The sequence below is a fragment of the Talpa occidentalis genome, unplaced genomic scaffold (assembly GCF_014898055.3).
Source record: "Talpa occidentalis isolate TD23 unplaced genomic scaffold, MPIMG_talOcc4v2.1 talOcc4.99, whole genome shotgun sequence".
Classification (NCBI taxonomy): Eukaryota; Metazoa; Chordata; class Mammalia; order Eulipotyphla; family Talpidae; genus Talpa; species Talpa occidentalis.
The window spans coordinates 1,663-20,849 of NW_023605405.1; the positions used below are offsets into that span (position 1 = coordinate 1,663).

Genomic DNA, 19,187 nt, shown 5'->3' on the forward strand with positions numbered 1-19,187 from the left:
CCCAACTCTGGCTGCGCACAGGTGCACTTCCTAGGGCCGCCGCTAGGGGGCGCTGGTGAGGGCGTTCGGGAATCCTCAGCCCCCACCGGGCTGGGGCCACCCCTGCACCCATGGGGGTACGGGATTGTCCTCCCTCATGGGGGAACGGGCTATCTCCCTCGGGGAAAGCCCAAATCTTCCTCCAGGCGCATGCCTGCACCATCCTCTGGCACTCACAGCCCCAGTGGCGGGGCAGTGTGCCTGCAGACGCCCTAGACGGAGGCGGGGTGCCTGTCAGGGGACGGCACCCCCTGTAAGGCAGGGACAAGCGGCGACCACAGCCTCTTCCAAAACTGCAGGCACAAAGGCCGGCGCGGAAAGCCCCGGGCAAGCCAGCACCACTCAAAGGGGAAGAGTCCGCAGATGGCCCAGTAGCGCTGATGAGCCCCAGGATCCACCCCTGGACGGAGCCTGACCCCGCCCACCCGACTCTTCCTGCGCACAGGTGCACTACCTAGGGCCGCATCTAGGGGGCGCTGGTGAGGGGGTTAGGGGACCCTCAGCCTCCTCGGGTCTAGGGGGACCTCTGCACCCATGGGGGAATGGAACTTTCCTCCCCCATGTGGGAACGGGGCCCTCTTCCCTCGGGTAAGCCAAATCTTCCTCCCAAGTCACGCCAGCACCCTCCTCTGGCACTCACAGCCCAGCGGCGGGGCCGTGCGCCCTCAGACGCCCTAGACGGAGGGCCGGGGTCCCTGTCAGGGGAGGGCACCCCCTGTAAGCCAGGGACAAGCGGCGACCGCGGCCTCTTCCACAACTGCAGGCACACAGGCCGGCGCGGAAAGCCCCGGGCAAGCCAGCACCACTCAAAGGGAAGAGTCCGCACCTGGACCAGCAGCGCTGATGAGCCCCAGGCTCCGCCCCTGGCCGGAGCCTGACCCCACCCACCTGACTTTGCCTGCGCACTGGTGCACTTCCTAGGGCCGCCGCTAGGGGGCGCTGTTGAGGGGGATCGGGGACCCTCAGCCCCTCGGGCTAGGGGGACCTCTGCAACCATGGGGGAATGGAACTTTTCTCCCCCATGGGGGAACGGGGCTCACTTCCCCTTCGGGGAAGCCCAAATCTTCCTCCCGGGAAACGCCAGCACCCTCCTCTCGCACTCACAGCCCCAGCGGCGGGGCATGCGCCCGCAGACGCCCTAGACGGAGGGCTGGGTCCCTGTCAGGGTAGGGCACCCCCTGTAAGCCAGGGACAAGCGGCGACCAAAGCCTCTTCCAAAACTGCAGGCAAACAGGCCGGCGCGGAAAGCCCCGGCAAGCCAGCACCACTCAAAGGGGAAGAATCCTCACCTGGCCCGCAGCGCTGATGAGCCCCAGGCTCCGCCCCTGGCCGGAGCCTGACCCCGCCCACCCGACTCTGGCTGCGCACAGATGCACTTCCTAGGGCCGCCGCTAGGGGGCGATGGTGAGGGCGGGTTCGGGAATCCTCAGCCCCCACCGGTCTGGGCCACCCCTGCACCCATGGGGGTACGGGATTGTCCTCCCCCATGGGGGAATGGGGCTATCTTCCCCTTGGTGGAAGCCCAAATCTTTCCCCCGGGGAACACCTGCACCCTCCTTCGCACTCACAGCCCCAGGGGCATGCCGAGCGACCTAAGGCGCCCTAGACGGAGGGGTGGGGTCACTGTCCGAGACGGCACCCCTGTACGCCACAGACAAGCGGCGACCACGGCCTCTTCCAAAACTGCAGGAAGACAGGGCGGCGCAGAAAGCCCAGGGCAACCCAGCCCCACTGAAAGGGTAAGAGTCCTCACCTGGCCCAGCAGCGCTGATGAGCCCCAGGCTCCGCCCTGGCCCTAGCCTGACCCCGCCCACTGGACTCTGCATGCGCGAAGGGGCACTTCTCAGGGCTGCCGCTAGGGGCGCTGGTGAGGGAGTTCGGGAACCTCAGCCTTCATGGGGTTTGGGGGACCTGTACCCCCATGGGGAAACGGGGCATCCCTTCCCCCATGGGGGAACGGGGCACTCTTCCCCCTTGGGGGAACGCTGAGTCTTTCCCCGGGGCACACCTGCAACCTCCTCTCGCACTCACACCCCTAGGGGCATGCCGTGCGCCTGAAGACGCCACGGTCACTGTCAGGGGGCACCCCCTGGAAGCCACAGACGAGCGGTGACCGTGGCCTCTTCCAAAACTGCAGGCAGACAGGCCGGCGGGGAAATCCCCGGGCAACTGTCACCACTCAGAGGGGAAGAGTCCTTCCCTGGCCCAGCAGGGAATGAAGAGCCCGAGGCTCCGCCCCTGGCCCAGAGCCTGACCCGCCCACTGGACGGCTCGTGCGCGAAGGTGCACTTGTCAGGGCCGGTAGCGGGCGCTGGTGAGAGGGTTCGCGGACCCTCAGTCCCCACGGGTTTAGGGGATCTCTACCCCCATGGGGAAATGGGACCCACTTCCCCTTAGGACCGGGGCACCCTTCCCCCTTGGGGGAACGGTCAATCTTCCCCCGGGGGCACACCTCACCCTCTTCTCGCACTCACACCCCCAGGGCCAGGCCGTGCTCCCTGTGACGCCCATGAGGGAGGGGCGGGGTCACTGTCGGGGGGCACCCCCTGGAAACCACAGACGAGCGGCGACCGCGGCCTCTTCCTAACTAGAGGCAGACAGGCCGGCGGGGAAAGGCACCGCAGCCCAGCCCCACTCAGAAGGGAATAGTCTTCACCTGGCCCAGCAGCGCTGATGAGCCCCGGCTCCCCCCCGGCCGCAGTCTGGCCCCGCCCACCAGATTTTGCCTGCGCAGCGGTGCACTTCTCAGGGCCGCCGAGAGGGGGCACTGGTCAGGGACTTCCCAGACCCTCCTCCCCCACGGGTTGCGGTCCCTCTACACCAACGGGGTTACGGGGTACTAAGTCTTACAGGGACCCGGTTCTCAAGACCGTTGGGAACAGGTCCCTTCCCCCTGGTGGATACCTGCACCCTCCTCTCGCACTCACACCCCAGGGCCAGGCCGTGCCCCCAAAGACGCCCATGAGGGAGGGGCGGGGTCACTGTCAGGGTGGGCACCCCTGGAAGCCACAGACGAGCGGCGACCGCGGCCTCTTCCAAAACTAGAGGCAGACAGGCCGGCGTGGAAAACCCGGGCAACCCAGCACCACTCAGAGGGGAAGAGTCCTCACCTGGCCCAGCAGCGCTAATGAGTCCCAGGCTCCGCCCCCCGGCCGGAGCTGACCCCGCCCACTGGATTATGCATGCGCAGAGGTGCACTGCTCAGGGCCGCCGCTAGGGGGCGCTGGTGAGGGAGTTCGGAAACCTCAGTCCCCATGGGTTTGGGAAACCTCTACCCCATGGGGAAACGGACCCACTTACCCATGGGGTACGGGGCACTCTTCCCCATTAGGGGAATGGTCAATCTTCCCCCGGGTCACACCTGCACCCTCCTCTCGCACAGACAATCCCAGGGGCAGGCCGTGCGCCTGAAGACGTCTTGACGGAGGGGCAGGGTCCCTGTCAGGGAGGGCACCCCCTGTAAGCCACAGACGAATGGCGACCGCGGCTTCCTCCAAAAATGCAGAGACACAGGACAGCGGGGAAAGGCCCGGCAAGCAAGACCCACACAGAGGGGAAGAGTCCTCACCTGGCCCAGCAGCGCTGATGAGCCCCAGACTCCGCCCCCGGCTGGAGCTTGACCCCGCCCCAGACTCTGCCTGCGCAAAGGGGCTCTTCTCAGGGTCTACGCTTGAGGGTGCAGGTGAGGGGTTTTGGGGACCCTAGGCCCCCTCGGGGTTAGGGGGCCCCTACCCCGATTGGGAAACGGTATCCCCTTCAACCATGGGCAAACTGGGCCCCCTTCCCCCTTGGGGATTGGTAAATCTTTCCCCCGTGGAACACCTGCACCATCCTCTCGCACTCACAGCCCCAGGGGCACGCTGAGCGCCCGAAGGCGCCCTAAACGGAGGGGCGGGGTCACTGTCCGAGACGGCACCCCCTGTACGCCATAGACAAGCGGCTACCGCGGCCTCCTCCAAAACTGCAGGCAGACAGGGCGGCGCAGAAAGCCCAGGGCAACCCAACCCCACTGAAAGGGTAAGAGTCCTCACCTGGCCCAGCAGCGCTGATGAGCCCCAGGCTCCGCCCTGCCCTAGCCTGACCCCGCCCACTGGACTCTGCATTCGCAAACGTGCACTGCTCAGGGCCGTCGCTAGGGGGGCTGGTGAGGGAGTCTGGATCCTCAGTCCCCATGGGGTTGGGGGACCTCTACCCCATGGGGAAACGGGGCACCCTTCCCGCTTGGGGGAACGGGGCACTCTTCCCCCTTGGGGGAACGGTGAGTCTTTCCCCCGGGGCACACCTGCAACCTCCTCTCGCACTCACACCCCTAGGGGCAAGCCGTGTGCCCGAAGACACCCTAGACGGAGGGGCGGGGTCACTGTCAGGGTGTGCACCCCCTGAAATCCACAGACGAGCGGTGACCGTGGCCTCTTCCAAAACTGCAGGCAGACAGGCTGGCGCAGAAATCCCCGGCAACCCAGCACCACTCAGAGGGGAAGAGTCCTCCCCTGGCCCAGCAGCGAATGAAGAGCCCGAGGCTCCGCCCCTGGCCCAGAGCCTGACCCCGCCCACTGGACGGCGCGTGCGCAAAGGTGCTCTTCTCAGGGCCGCCGATAGGGGGCGCTGGTGAGGGGTTCGGGACCCTCAGCCCCCACGGGTTTAGGGGGCTCTTTACCCCCATGGGGAAACGGGACCCACCTCCCCCGTGGGGGAACGGGGCACTCTTCCCACTTGGGGGAACGGTCAATCTTCCCCCCAGGGCACACCTGCACCCTCCTCTCGCACTCGCACCCCCAGGCACTGGCCGTGCGTCCCAAGATGCCCCAGACGGAGCGGCGGGGTCACGGTCAGGGAGGGCATCCCCTGTAAGCCACAGACGAGCGGCGACCGCGGCCTCTTCCGAAACTGCAGGCAGCTAGGCAGGCGGGGAAAGGTCCTGGCAACCCAGCCCCACTCAGAGGGGAAGAGTCTTCACCTGGCTCAGCAGCGCTGATGAGCCCAGGCTCCGCCCCTGGCCGGAGTCTGACCCCGCCTACTGGTCTCTGCCTGCACACGGTGCACTTCTCACGGCCGCCCTGAGGGGGCGCTGGTCAGAGACTTCGCGGACCCTCATCCCCACGGGGCTGTGGGTCCCTCTACACCAACGGGGTTACGGGGTCCTAAGTCCCCTACAGGGACTCGCTTCTCGAGCCCGTTTTGGAACGGGTCCCCTTCCCCCTGGTGGATACCTACACCCTCCTCTTGCAATCACACCCCTAGGCCAGGCCGTGCCCAAAAACGCCCATGACGGAGCGGCGGGGGTCACTGTCACGGGGGGCACCCCTGGAAGCCACAGACGAGCGGCGACCGCGTCTTCTTCCACAATTGCAGAGAGACAGGCCGGCGGGGAAAGGCAAGGGCAACCCAGCCCCATTCAGAGGGAAGAGTCTTCACCTGGCCCAGCAGCGCTGATGAGCCCCGGCTCCGCCCCCCGCTGGAGCCTGACCCTGCTCACTGGACTCTGCCTGCGCAACGGTGCACTTCTCAGGGCCGCCTTGAGGGGGCGCTGGTCAGGGACTTCGCGGACCCTCATCCCCCACGGGGCTTGGGGGCCTCTACACCAACCGGGTTACGGGGTCCTAAGACCCCTACAGGGACCAGGTTCTCAAGCCCGTTTTGGGAACGGGTCCCTTCCCCCTGGTGGATACCTGCACCCTCCTCTTGCAATCACACCCCTAGGGCCAGGCCGTGCCCCCAAAACGCCCATGACGGAGCGGCGGGGTCACTGTCACGGGGGGCACCCCCTGGAAGCCACAGACAAGCGGCGACCTCGGCCTCTTCCAAAATTGCAGGCAGACAGGCCGGCGCGGAAAGCCCCGGGCAACCCAGCCCCACTCAGAGGGGAAGAGTCCTCACCTGGCCCAGCAGTGCTGCTGAGCCTCTGGCTATGCCCCAGGCTGGAGCTTGACCCCGCCCCCGGACTCTGCCTGCGCAAAGGTGCGCTTCCCAGGGTTTCAGCTTGGGGGCGCAGGTGAGGGGTTTCGGTGACCGTCAGACCCCACTGGGTTAGGGGCCCCCCTACCCCAATTGGGAAACTGGATCCCCTTCAACCAGGGGGAAACTGGGCCCCCTTCCCTCTTGGGGGATTGGTAAAGCTTTCCCCGGAGAACACCTGCACCCTCCTCTTGCACTCACACCCCCAGGGGCACGCAATGCGACCGAAGGCGCTCTAGACGGAGGGGCGGGGTCACTGATGTTTACCCTATAAGGGAACCATTTTGGAAAGAATGTCCTTTCAAAATCCTGCCAAATATTGGTGAGAAAGGCTCACACTTCATTTCCTTTTGCACCTTCCTGAGGTTATACCAGGGCCACCTACTTTGTGTTTTTGACCACAAACAAATTAATTTGCTAATATTTCTCAATAGAGCCAACGTGTATTTAGGCCCTGTGTTAGTAGTGTTTGGGGTTTGAAGGAATCCTTGAGGGTCTCATCCTTGAGGGTCTTGAGTCTAATGGGGGAGATTTATGTAGCTGCAGATAATATCTCAGATTGTCCCTCATCTACAACTGGATAACCAGTCTTATCCATTAAAAAAAATCCATAATTAAAGAGGAAAGTAATTATTTTTTTATTTTAGAAAATACAGCCAGATTAAAAAAATCTATAAATAAAAATATAAAAATCATTCTTTCTTAATGTAGTGATAATCACTGTTCTCTCAGGTTTTTTGTTGTTGTTGTTCCGTCTGCAGATCCATTTTGTTCAGAAAAGAAAATATAAGCAATTATCCTCAGTATGGTATCTCTTCCGTTTCAGTTTTAAGTGCCTTGTTGGTTGACATGTGTTTCCTACAACTTGTATAGTATCACCTACACTCTGTTTGGGGAAAAAAAAATCTATCACATTTGACCTTTCTTGCCTATTGATTTTTTTCTTGTAGGGTCACTTTTAGCCAGTAAGGTCTGTCATTGAAACCCTCCCCTCTGTTAGATGTTCCACCATGATATCGGGTAAATCGTGTCTCAATTTTGTGGTCTTCAGCTGTTGTGTAGAGGACTCTCTTTTCCTTCTTGAGGACCAGTGTACTCTCTCAGTTTCACACATACAGAACTTTAGTTCCTTTCAGCCAACCTCAGAAACCTTGTACTTCAATTAAGGTGAACTCACCTGACTATCAGAGTATAGAAGACATGTTTTCTCACAAAAGCTTGCTTATTTATTTATTTATTTTAAAGATTTATTTATTTATGCATACAAGAGCTGGGGTACAGGCCAGCGATGCAGGGGGTGAGAGGATTCACCAGAGACAGAGTGGGGGCAGAACAGGCAGACTGACTGAAATACACTGCTGAGGGGAGCAGCGGGCAAGTCAGGAGAGGCCTGCTGTGCCCTGTGGGTTTCTCCCTGGCCGGCCGGGAGCGAACTCGTGCTGCAGAGGCTGTGGACCACTTCATAGTGCTGTGCTTAACCCCTTGTGCCACCAGGAAGGCCCCAAAGGCTTATTTAGAAGTGACTTTATTCTGAAACTTGATGTAAAGATAGGCCAAAGAGTACTGAATGAGACTAGGAGGAGAATCATTTCTCTCACAGCTGGCTTGATAACCTTCAGCTGTAGATGGAAGCCTGAGTCTGACCTTGACCAAAAATGGCTTATTGATTTTTGTGGTGGAAGTAAAATGGCATCAATATTTCATGTGTCTTGTGAAAATAAATTCATGGGACTTTAAAGAAGCAAATGTCAGTGTTTTGCTTCTTTTGTATTTGCAGTGAAAAACATCATAAAAGTTCAAAAGCTGTCAAACATGTGCTGCTTCTATAACACCTGTGCTAGGAAAAAGGTCTTCATCTAAAATGATCTGAACTTTTGTGTAATTTCTCCCCTCTCAATAAATAAATGAATTACTCAACAGTGTGAGTATGAGGTTGACTTGAGATGTACAAATGAATAATCTTCCTTCATAAATTTCATGCTCCATTGATACCTCATAGCAGAATAAAGTCTGAGGAACATCTTCAAAATTTCAGATTGATAACATGATGATAGTAATCATTAACACTTACTTGGCACTAACTACCAGGCATTGTGCCAAATACTTTATATGCTCTCTCTCTTTTACTAATTCTAACTTCCCTTTGAGGTAGATCCTAGTATCCCCATTTTATGGATGGGGTCACACGGAGGTTAAGTAAACTACTTATAGTCTTAAAAACAGGAAGTGGTTGGTTTGGCCTGGGACTGAAACACAAGCCTCAACTGGAGTCTACACATATTGGGAAGAGAAACCTGTGAGAATTCTGTTGGGTTAGGTGAGTTTTTGTTCTACAGTCACCTTTATTAACTCATGCAGCTCTGTGTTGGCATTTGCTTTGTGGAACCCCTTCTTTCAGTTGTTCTGTGCTGGACCATTAGACTCCTTGAGAGTAGAATAATTTATTTCTTTGTGATTGTACAGGACCTAAACTTTTTATGCAAGACAGTTAGATAAAAGGTCCTGATACATAATAAAGTCTTTGGAAGAAGATGGGGGAGAATAGCTGGCACATCTTTGTAGCTTCCCTATAAAATAGCAAAGGCTAGAGGCAGTGTTCATCAGCACTGCTTCTGGAAATAATAGAGCTCTCTCTCTTGTGTTTTCAACATTTCCATAGCTTGACTTCAGAATTGCTAATGCGGTGAGCTTTTCTGACATACCTGTGTAGGGAGGACTAAGCTTTTATTCTATCTTCTTAGGTTCTGTTTCTGAGTTCTGTAAGTGAAACTGACAGATTAACAGGAGAAAAAAAGGCTACAGATTTATTTATGTATTTATTTTTGGAGAACAGAAAAGGTGGATAGCAGCAGGCAAGATAGGAGAGGTCTGCTGTGCAAAATACAGATATAAGTGATGTTTTTAATATTTTTATGCAGAAGGCCTATACAAAGAAAGAAGTGAAAACTTGAAGAAGTGATTAGAGTTGGAAGTTTAATACCATTTTAATGAAGGGAAAAGTTACTGGACAACAAAAGAAGAGTTTTAGGGACCATAAATTATGTGGGTAAGTATATGGAGAAGCAAGTGGAATATAAGGGTTATTTTATTCAATGTGTTTATGCAGACTCATCTAGATGCCATCTTTGGCGACAAAGGTTGTTCCCTCTTTCATGTATGGGAGCAAGAATCATCTTAACAAGGGGAATTTATATCCTACCTTTCGGTACATATGGAGAGGGTAGAGGAGTTCTTCCTATGTCTGTTTTTTTCTTAATTTCCTTTAGCTCAGAATAACTCTGATGCCAGGGTGGAATGTTTGGGTATCATATCATCATCCTTCCCCTCATACCTCATACCCAAGGAAGAGGAGAGAGAAAAGCAAATTTCAGTGGGTTGCTGTGCTCTGTCAAGATTCTCTATGAATTTATCAATCATTGTCAGCATTTTCTCACTTTGAATTTTTGAAAGTTGTGAGGCAAATTCCTTCACTTACTCTTGGGTAGGAGTTGGGGGAGAGTTTTTTATTTGTGCTTTTTGATTGGCATGGGATTTTTACATTCTTCAGCATTTTCCAGGTTTGACAAACTACTTTTTTATATTCTTGGGACCACAAACTCAAGATAGGTCTTTTATGCCTATTTTTTCCTGTTTCCCAGAAAGGTAGTTTGAATTCAAATTTAAAAAGAGCTGTAAACAGCTGAAGTTATTTCCTGCTAAAGGGACAGCCTCAGATCCCTTATGAGTATCTGAAGTCCTAGTGAGTCCTCTGGGTATCCCTCCATGCCAAGGACTTTGCTTGGTTCTGAGAATCTCATGGGTTTTATTTCAGGATTCCCTCAAGGAGGGGCATCTTGAACCTTTTCACTTACAAGAGCCAAAGAAATGACTTCTGCCTGGAGAATATTCTGGAGTGACTGTGTCTTTCAGAAATCTTCTGGTCAAATCTATAATTTGGGGGACAACATCTCCAATTTCTAGCTCTCTGATTATGGATGAGTGTGGCTAGGCTGAGAGAAGCCCCTCCAAGCCTTTTGACATGGTTGGAAAGTATCTTAGATTGCAAGAGATTTACAAGATTCCACAGTCACATTTCCTTGCTTGAAAACCATATTCATGACTGTTCTAATATGTTGTCTGCCCAGCTTTTTAGGTTTCCTGGCTCCTTTGGGGCTTATTGTTTGGAAGAGTCAGTGCAAGTTTGTCAATAGTAGCCCTGAGTCTACCTAAACTATTTCGTGGCCAGAAACTGACAGTGAAACATTTCAACAGAAACCAAGCCCTCCAAAGTGAACTTTCTAAATGGTGTGCTGAATCTGAGAATTTCAACCTTATTTTTCTGTTGGGTAAAAATCATTCTCTTTTATTGCCCTGTACTCACTTTTATTTTATTTTTTTAAAGATTTAATTATTTATGCATACAAGAACTGGAGTATAAGCCAGAGGTGGGAGAGGGGCGTGAGAGGATTCACCAAACCCCGTGTGGGCTGAGAGTCCGCGAACGCGCTCACCAGCGCCCCCTACCGGCGGCCCCTAGAAGTGCACCTTTGCGTAAGCACAGTCTGTTGGGCGGGATCAGGCTCCGACCGGGGGCGGAGCCTGGGACTCATCAGCGCTGCTGGGCCAGGTGAGGACTCTTCCCCACTGAGTGGTGCTGGGTTGCCGGGGCTTTCCGCGCCGGCCTGTCTGCCTGCAATTTTGGAAGAGGCCGCGGTCGCCGCCCGTCTGTGGCTTCCAGGGGTTGCCCCCCCGACAGTGACCCCGCCCATCCCTCATAGGCTTCCTGGAATCAAAGTTCAAACCTTGCTTTGTAAAATTGCTCAGCGTTCACTCCAGGAAGGAGGGTTGTCAGCACTTCTTTAAAATAGGGACGGTAATAATTTTTCCTTTAAGAGACTGGTTCTCAGGCCTCCGGTTGCTCTGTCAGTTACTTAGGTCTCACACAAGAAACCAAAGCCTTTTTTAAAAAAGAAAATAATGTATATATACAGGGATTCTGACATAATGACATTTTTAGGAAAATATATTATATTAATGGGAATAAGTTTTATTGCTATAACTTTAGAATGCACAAAAAATGTATTTGTACTTGTTATTATGATGCTCTTGAGTGTTAGCTTTCCACTAAGTATCTTTGAAGCCAAAGATAAAGATCTGCAATTTGTCAGGACTGTTGACAGAGAAGGTGAGTTACTTCTGCAGCTGGACAGTCAGTATCAATGAGAGCAAATTCCTAATCATTATTAGGGAAGCCTGCAATTTAGATGACCAATGGGTCTTGGTGGAAAGCAACTGCCCTAGAAAGTAACATTCTCCGTCTTCTATCCCTGTGGGCAGCGAAGTTATTTTCACTGTCTACTCATCTGCTTACTAAATTAGCATATGGTTTTGTACACACAAGGATTGGGAGGGAATCAGGGGTGTTCCTAGAAAGTGTAAGGGCAAATTCTAATCTCTCAATCATCTGTGACTGAGACCTGTGACTCTGTTACAGGGCAGGGAGAGGGGCACTCCGGACCCCGCAAATCTGCCTGTTCTAAATGGGTTCTGCCATCTGCCGCATCAACACAAAACATATGAGACTTTAATGGGAAGGAACTTTAATACAATTAGGAAACAATACAGAAAAGACAAGGAATATAGTTTCTTTTTTTTTTAAAGATTTATTTATTTATTTATACAAGCACTGGGTACAGTCAGAAGCGTGAGAGGGTGAGAGAATTCACCAGAGCCAGAGCGGGAAGCGGAACAGGCAGACTGACGAAATACACTGCTGAGGGGAGCAACGGGTGGCAGGAGAGGTCTGCGCGCTTCGTGGGACCCTCGCCGGCGGCCGGGGATCGAACTGGTGCTGCAGAGGCTGCGCGCAGCCTGGCAACCCAGCGCTCAACCACTGCGCCACTAGGGGAGGCCCCGGAATATAGTTTCTAAATCAAGCACCCAAAGTTACCCGTCCTCTCATGGGTAAAAGTCCACCCAAATGGGATTGGCCCAGAGCAAGGCCCCAAAGCCTGCCACAAGTCTAAAGCATCTTCCAGTGGGGACCCACAGAAAAGGATCAGAAACAACCAGACAAGTCTGGAGGGAAAAGAGCAAAATCAACATCAAGACAAAAACCGTCACTGTCACCTCCCCACAGGTCTCTCACCCACATCTGTGTCAACCAGTCCATGACCAAAAGGCAAGAGTAGTTTCTTCACATGTCTCTCTGCTCCATGTGCCTCCTCCAAGTCTCCTTCTGGCTCAGCTCTCCATCCTGCTTCTTTCCTTCCTCAGTCTTCTCTGTAGCTTCTTCTCTCTGCTCAACTCAGAGTCTCTCTGGAACCTCCCCCTTCCTGGGGACCACCCTATTACAACTCCAGGCTAAGAAAAAGTTAAGATGATCTTTTCCTAGAAGCCTATTAATGAAAAAGTTAAAAAAAAAGTTTATGAGCAACTTACAGCTTTAGGAATGGGTATGAAAGGTGCCTTGGGCCTTGTAGTGACTGATGTTAGTCACTGAAGGTGTGCGACCCCGAGAATTGTCACAGCCCCCTCCCCACATACTTCCACCCCCTGCACCCTTCCCCCTTGAGTTTTTTGTAAGACTGGTCCTGTAATTACCCTATTTCAATTATAGATTTTGTAGACCACTGCTTTTCCTTTAGTTTTGGCCTTGTCATTCTCTAGGAGAAATCCTCAGGGATTCCAAACTCTTGGGCCCCTCTTCCTCCTTCCAAAGATCAATTCTAGGATGGAGCTGGAAGGAATTAGGCTTAGTGAAACAAATCAGAAGGAAAAAGAAAAATATCAGATTTTTCTTTCTGAAGTTTCACTTATAGGAGGAACATAGGGGAACTCAATAAGGGATCAGGGAAAAAAATACAAAACTAGCAGGCAACTATAAACCTGGAGTCATTCAGCAGAGGAGGGAGAAGGAGAGGGATCAAAACAGGGGCAGGAAAAGCACAAGAGACTGTGGTGATGATGCATGGGTGACTTGATGGTAAGAATTTTATGGGGACTACATCTGAGAGGAGAAAGCAAACTACAAAAATGAACAATCATGTAAAATTTATATAGAGAAATAAATGGAAAAAAAAGCAAAAATCAAATCTAGTTGGGGCAAAAACTTAAACGTTGGTTTGGGTTAAGATTTTTCCCTGGCCTTTTCTGGGATTAGTAGGATTCTTTGATATTTCTTCTAGTTGTTCTGTTCCTAAACAATCTTGACTTTCAGGGCCAAACTAGTTGGAAGGTGGGAAGGATCTCTTTGCCTGAGGCATCCCCCTGCCTGGCCTGAACTTTCATCGAGATGCCTGATCCAGGAGGCTGGTGGGTATGGTGCCCACTAGAGGTGTTCTGCCCAACTTCCCCAGGGCCACCAGGCAAGGCTGACAACTTTCATGATTAAAAACATGACTTTTAGGAACATTTCAGACCATTTAAAGGAGCACTGCGCTGTGATTTGAGAGAGGAGGCAGTTAGGGCAACCATTTTCCACTTTCAAGGTTAACGTCTTAGTGAATAAATGATTTTGGAAAAAATGAATGGTTTAGACATCTTGTTGCTTTCCTGTAGCTGGTGCCTCTGAATCCACAGAATTTGGTTCTGTCGTAACTGATGTCAGTGTCAGGACTGTCGGGTTTATTGAGCAGGGGTCCTCAGGGTACCTTCTGAGAAAATTTCACCGGAGCTCCCTTTTCAGCAGCACGTGAGCTTCCCCACAAGGCAGAGATGATTAGTTATCTCCAAAAGGGCAGGTTTATTCTATAAAAAAGGAAAAGCAAAAAGACTGCTTGCAGTCACAAGAGGGCAGAAAGAGCTGCCTTTGAAAGGGACAGGTTTGCTAAAAGAAATGCTTGTATAGACACAGGTGGGCAGGAGAGCTGTCTCTTGCCAATGCAGAAATTGTACTGATAAAGTCTTCTTTTTGGGAGGGATTTGTTCCTTTGTGGAATTGTTATGCATTGTTAAATTAATTACTTCTAAGGTTTGACTAGGTTGTTTTGTAAGGACCAGTAATTCTCTACAATGACCCTCAATCTCCTTATCCCTACCTCTCTAGTCTGCGCCTCCAGATACTTTTTTAAAAGGATTTATTTATGCATGCATGCAAGAAATGGGTGCGGGGCGGGTGAGAGGATTCACCAGAGAGAGTAGGGAGCAGAACAGGCAGATCCCCTCTACACTGCTGAGGGAGGCAGTGGGTGTGGCACCATGTGGGTTGCTCCCTGCCCGCTAGGGATCTAACAACTGGTGCTGCAGTGGCTGGTGACAGCTTGACAGCACTGTCTTTAACCTCTGTGCCACCAAGGAGGTCCCCCTCCGGATACTTTCCATAGCAGCCTGACACTTGCTATAGCAGTTTGGCAGCTAAGGATTTTTCATTTCTATAGCTGGTTTAACAACTATGCTAATCATTTCTACCCCTACCTTCCAGTTTCTGATCTTGTGATGCCAACATCCTAAATTATCTACTCTTAGCCTCCATCAGTAACTTTGTACTTCCCCAGAGTCTCTCTGTTAGCAGGCAGAAAAAAAATGAGAGGCACCCCAGGGGCCCAAACCTGCATGCTGTAAATGGGTCCTGCCTTCTGCTGCAAAAAGACAAAAATATTTTTAGTAGTTACAACCTTCAACAGAAAAGAACTTTAATATAATTAGTATGCAATAGGAGAGAAAAATTACATTTAAAATAGTTTCCCCGTGGAACACCCAAAGTTACCCATCCCCTTGTGGGTAAGTGCCCAGGCAAACAGAGTTGCCCCAAGCAGGACCACTGGGGCATGAAAGCTGCCATAAGTCTAAGGCACATTCTGGTGGGGACCCATAGGAAAGGGGCCGAAGGGGCCAGGCAAGTCTAGAAGGTAAAGAACAAAATCAAAATACAATTCAAGATAAAGGCTGCCACTGTCAGTCTCCTCATGGGACTCTTACCCACATCTCTATCTCTTTCATGTGTCTTTTTCCATGTCACCCAAGTCCCTGGTTCAGGCCCAAGGCAGAGATGCAATTGCTGCTGCTTCTTCACACGTCTCTGTGCTCCATGTGCCTCCTCTATGTCTTCTGCCTCCAGCCTTCTCTCCCAAGTCCTTTTTAGCTTCCCCTTGTTGCTCTGCAGCACCCTTCTTTAGGTGGGGCAGGGACCCTGGAACCTCCCCTTTCTATGGGAATTACACTGTTATATGTCTTTTTTGTGGGCCTGAGAAAATTTGAATCCTTTTTTGTGAACTGAGGAGTCCAGTTTTCAAAGTTATCTTTTATTCTTGGTTCTCTATATTTTCCTTTTGTGTTCATTAATATTTCTTATACATCCAGAGCTAGTATTGTTACACAGAGTTCCAGTATTAACTAGAAATGCACCTCAGCTACAGCTTTGGCCCCCATGCGTCCTTAGGGTAAGGTTTCAGTGAGCTCCTCGCTTAAGCCCAGTTCTTTGTCTCTGGAGATTCTCTTCTTTCCTAGACACGGTGTATTTCCTTGCCCCACGTCAGGTTTTAAATGGGTTCTGCTATAAATAAAGGAGATATCTTTATCATATTGCCTTGCTAGTTTATGTCTTTTTAGAGGATTCTAAAACATATATTCTGAGAAATATTTTAATCCAAAAATATCCCATTTAATCTCTAAAGACTGGTTTATATAATAAATATAGATATAAATGTATATTAAACACACACACATAAAATTTTCTGGTCTGGTGTTTTTTCAAATTGAATAGTGACACGGTAGTAAGTCAGTAGTTAGTTGTGACCAGCATATTAAACAGATAGAAAGAGATAGAACAGAGCAATAATAGAAAATTTAGGTGAATAACTTTTTGTGAAATCATTTTTAGTTGTATGTGTGTGTGGTGTGTGTGTGTCCTGAGACCTGATGTGAAATATATTCCTTAATGTGGTTCTCAAAACTTGAGCAATCTGTTGCTCATCTGTGCTAATCCACTCAACCATCTGTGCCCATCCACTACCTAATGTCTCTCTCTTTCTCCAGCCAGCCTCCAGGCAGTCCTACTTGACATTCTCAGATCACACTTCCTGGCCTCTGGCTGCTGTCTATATACTGCTCTATATTCTGGGGTGTCTTTCCCTGCTCCTCCTTGCAAGGGTAACTCCTGTTTTTTTTTTTTTTCCAAAATGCTACCCCTTGTATAGCCCACACTGACCTAAGAGCCTCTCCACTGTTTGTAGTATGTACACCATGTTATCACTTTTGTGGGTGTACTTGGCTTTACATATGCTCATTTTTACCCCAATTTTACTTATTTATTTTTTTTGTGTCATCAGGTCCGGGAAACAGAGAACAAAAGAAGCCTCATTAAAATACTCCACTGGGCCTCCCTGGTGGCACAGGAGTTAAAGACTCAGCACTATCAAGCTATCACCAGCCACTGCAGCAAGAGTTCAATCCATAGCCAGGGAGCTGACCCACATGGCATAGCAGACCTCTCCTGTCTCGCCCACTGCCCACTGTCTCTGGTGAATCCTCCCACCCCCAGCACCTCTGGCCTACACCCCAGCTCTTATATGCATAAATAAATAAAATAAATCTTTACAAAAAATATTTGGCTGGTAAGATACAAAAACTTAAAATTGTCCTTCAATGGGGCATTAAATGGAACATATTTTCCTGGTTATGTATGGAATTCCTATTTATAGTGAATTCAGAATTAAAGAAGAAAGTAAACATCATTCATAGTGCTAATGCCCAGAAATAGCGCTGTTAATATTTTGATGTTGTTTCATTTCAGTTTTTCTTCTGTGCATGCCTTTGTTTTACATAGCTGATTGTATATATAATTTTATTATTGGCCTATTTTTATATAACAGTAAAGCATAAAATAACTAATTTTTAAAAGTCATGCTAAGCCTTTTATTATTATCATTATGGTAACCTGTATCCCAATATATGTTCATATTTACATATTCATGCATTTCTGTTTTGGCTGTAATTCATATTCATTGCTGTTATGGTCTGAATGCTACTATCCACCCAAATCCATATATTGAAGCCCCAACCCGCAGTGTGATGGTATTTGTAGATGGGATCTTGGGAAAGTAGTTAGTTAGGGTTAGGTGAGATCCTGAAGCCCGTCTTTATGAAGGGATTAGTGACCTAAGAGAAGGAAAGTCCATGAGGGCTCACAATGAGAAGGCAGCCACCTGCATGCCAGCAAGAGTGTTCTCAACAGGAACTAAATTGACTGCCACCTTGGTCTTAGACTTCTAGAACTGTGAAAACTGAAGGCTGTTGTTTTAAGTCACCCAGCCCACAGTTTTATTAAGTACCCTGAACTGACAGATAGCTTTAGGTTTCAAAAATGATGACTTCAAACTCACATTTAATTATTTAATATCCAGAAAGGATATATTATGAGCTGTTGAACTTTGTTTGCTTAACAAAAGCATTAAGATTTCTCTGTTGGGTTGTGTAAATGACATATTCCCTAATAGATAGGAATAGGAGTTTATAAGGCTATCTTCCCAGTGAAGATAAAAACACAAAGAATAAGTCTCTAAGTAAGGTTAAAATTTGTAGTTATAAAAATAGTTAACACTTATGAGTACAGGTAATACTTTAAATGTATTTGTTTAATTGCATTTTAATGCCAGAGTGCCAGTATTAAAAGCTCAGATCTCGCTAAGGTTCATCTTGACTGTTAAGAGCATGAGCTCTGGAGGTAGAAATCCTGGGTTTACACCCCATCTCTGTGCTATCCTCACTGTGTTATCCTAGAATAATTACATACCCTCTCTTACCTTAGTTTTTTTCTTCAGTATCATAGGGTTAATAAAGTATTTACATATCTGGATTTTTTTTTCAATTTTCTTACATTGTTGTTCATTTTTGTATGATATTTGATTTCTCCCCCAGGTGTAGTCCCCATAATTCTCCCACTGCACCTGTGAACCATCTCCATAGTTCTTGTGATCTTCCTTCCCCTGTTTTGACTCCTTTCCTTCCCAGTTCCCTGCTGTATGCCTCAGATCTATGGTCAGCCTGCAAGTTCTGTCTTTTTCCTGATCCTTTATTATGTTTCCCTATATTCCCCCTGTAAGTGAGACCATCCAATATTTTCTTTTTCCTTCTGACTTATTTCATTTAGCTCTATCCCCTCCAGTTCCATCCACGTTGCTGCAAATGGCATGCCTATCTTTTTTTAATTGCTGAATACTAGGAATGTTTTGAGAATTAACTGAGTTGCTATACGTTTGTACTTTGCAAGGTATCTGGCATGTGGTAAATATCCCATAAACCTGAACTAAGAATGGATAATTCCATTTTAATGGATAATTCCATTTTAAAGATTTATTTATTTTTATACAAGAACTGGGGTACAGACCAGAGGCACGGAAGTGTGAGAGGATTCGCCAGAGACAGAGCGGGGAGCAAAACAGGCAGACGACTGAAATACTCTGTTGAAGGGAGCAGCGGGTGTGATAGGAGAGGCCTGCCACACTATGTGGGAATCTCCCTAGCCTGCCAGGAATCGAACCCATGCTGCAGAGACTGCGGAAAGCTTCACAGCACTGCCAGTGCTGCGCCACCGGGGAGGCCCTGGATAATTCCATTTTGGATAAGAGATTTTGGCATTGGGAGATTTTCCATCTCAGTCTTGGGTGTATAGATTCATTTGCCCAACTAGTCATTTCAGTATAGCAAGGCTGAAACTCAGACTGCATGTGGAGTCAGTGAGAGGCAGATTTGCACCCTCCATGTTGTGGCATAATGCTTCTTTTCTCTGACTTTTAACTTACCAGAAAGGGGGGGGGGTGTGTGCTATGGGCCAGTGGGCTTTCTGTAAAGGGCCAAACAATAAATACTGTAGATTTGTGGTCACAGATGGTGTCTGTTGCAGCTGTTCAGCTCAACCACTGTAGTGTGAAAGTAGCCATGGGCAATGTGCAAATACTGTGTTCCAAATTTTATTTATGGACACTGCAGTTAAAATTTCAAATAATGTTCATGTATTGCAAAATATTAATTTGATTACCCACTCAACCATTCTTGGCTCATTGGTTTTACAGAAACAGGCATTGCTGTCATGGGTCAAACATTGGATTCATTTTGCCTTTTGTAAAAGGTGATTTGACCAGTGTAGCATTTTTTACTTAGATTTCAAGGACCAAAATAAATAGTTTTCTTATTCTTCTCTCCCCACCACTCTCAAACCCTACAAACTGACTTTGGAAGCAGAAGCAGTTCGTTTTGGGAAAAATTATCTCTAAGGG

General features: G+C 49.7%; 2 long non-coding RNA genes across 2 annotated transcripts; both read left to right on the top strand.

The window, feature by feature from the left end:
- Positions 1–3,672: 3,672 nt before the first annotated feature.
- On the top strand, positions 3,673–16,439 carry LOC129145229 (uncharacterized). Its single transcript, XR_008550468.1, has 4 exons — positions 3,673–3,721; positions 3,887–4,056; positions 4,467–4,613; positions 16,242–16,439. It is a non-coding gene; the product is annotated as an uncharacterized LOC129145229 (long non-coding RNA).
- LOC129145228 (uncharacterized) lies at positions 5,772–10,368 on the top strand. The gene is made up of 3 exons (XR_008550467.1): positions 5,772–5,997; positions 8,913–9,040; positions 10,119–10,368. It is a non-coding gene; the product is annotated as an uncharacterized LOC129145228 (long non-coding RNA).
- Positions 16,440–19,187: the final 2,748 nt, after the last annotated feature.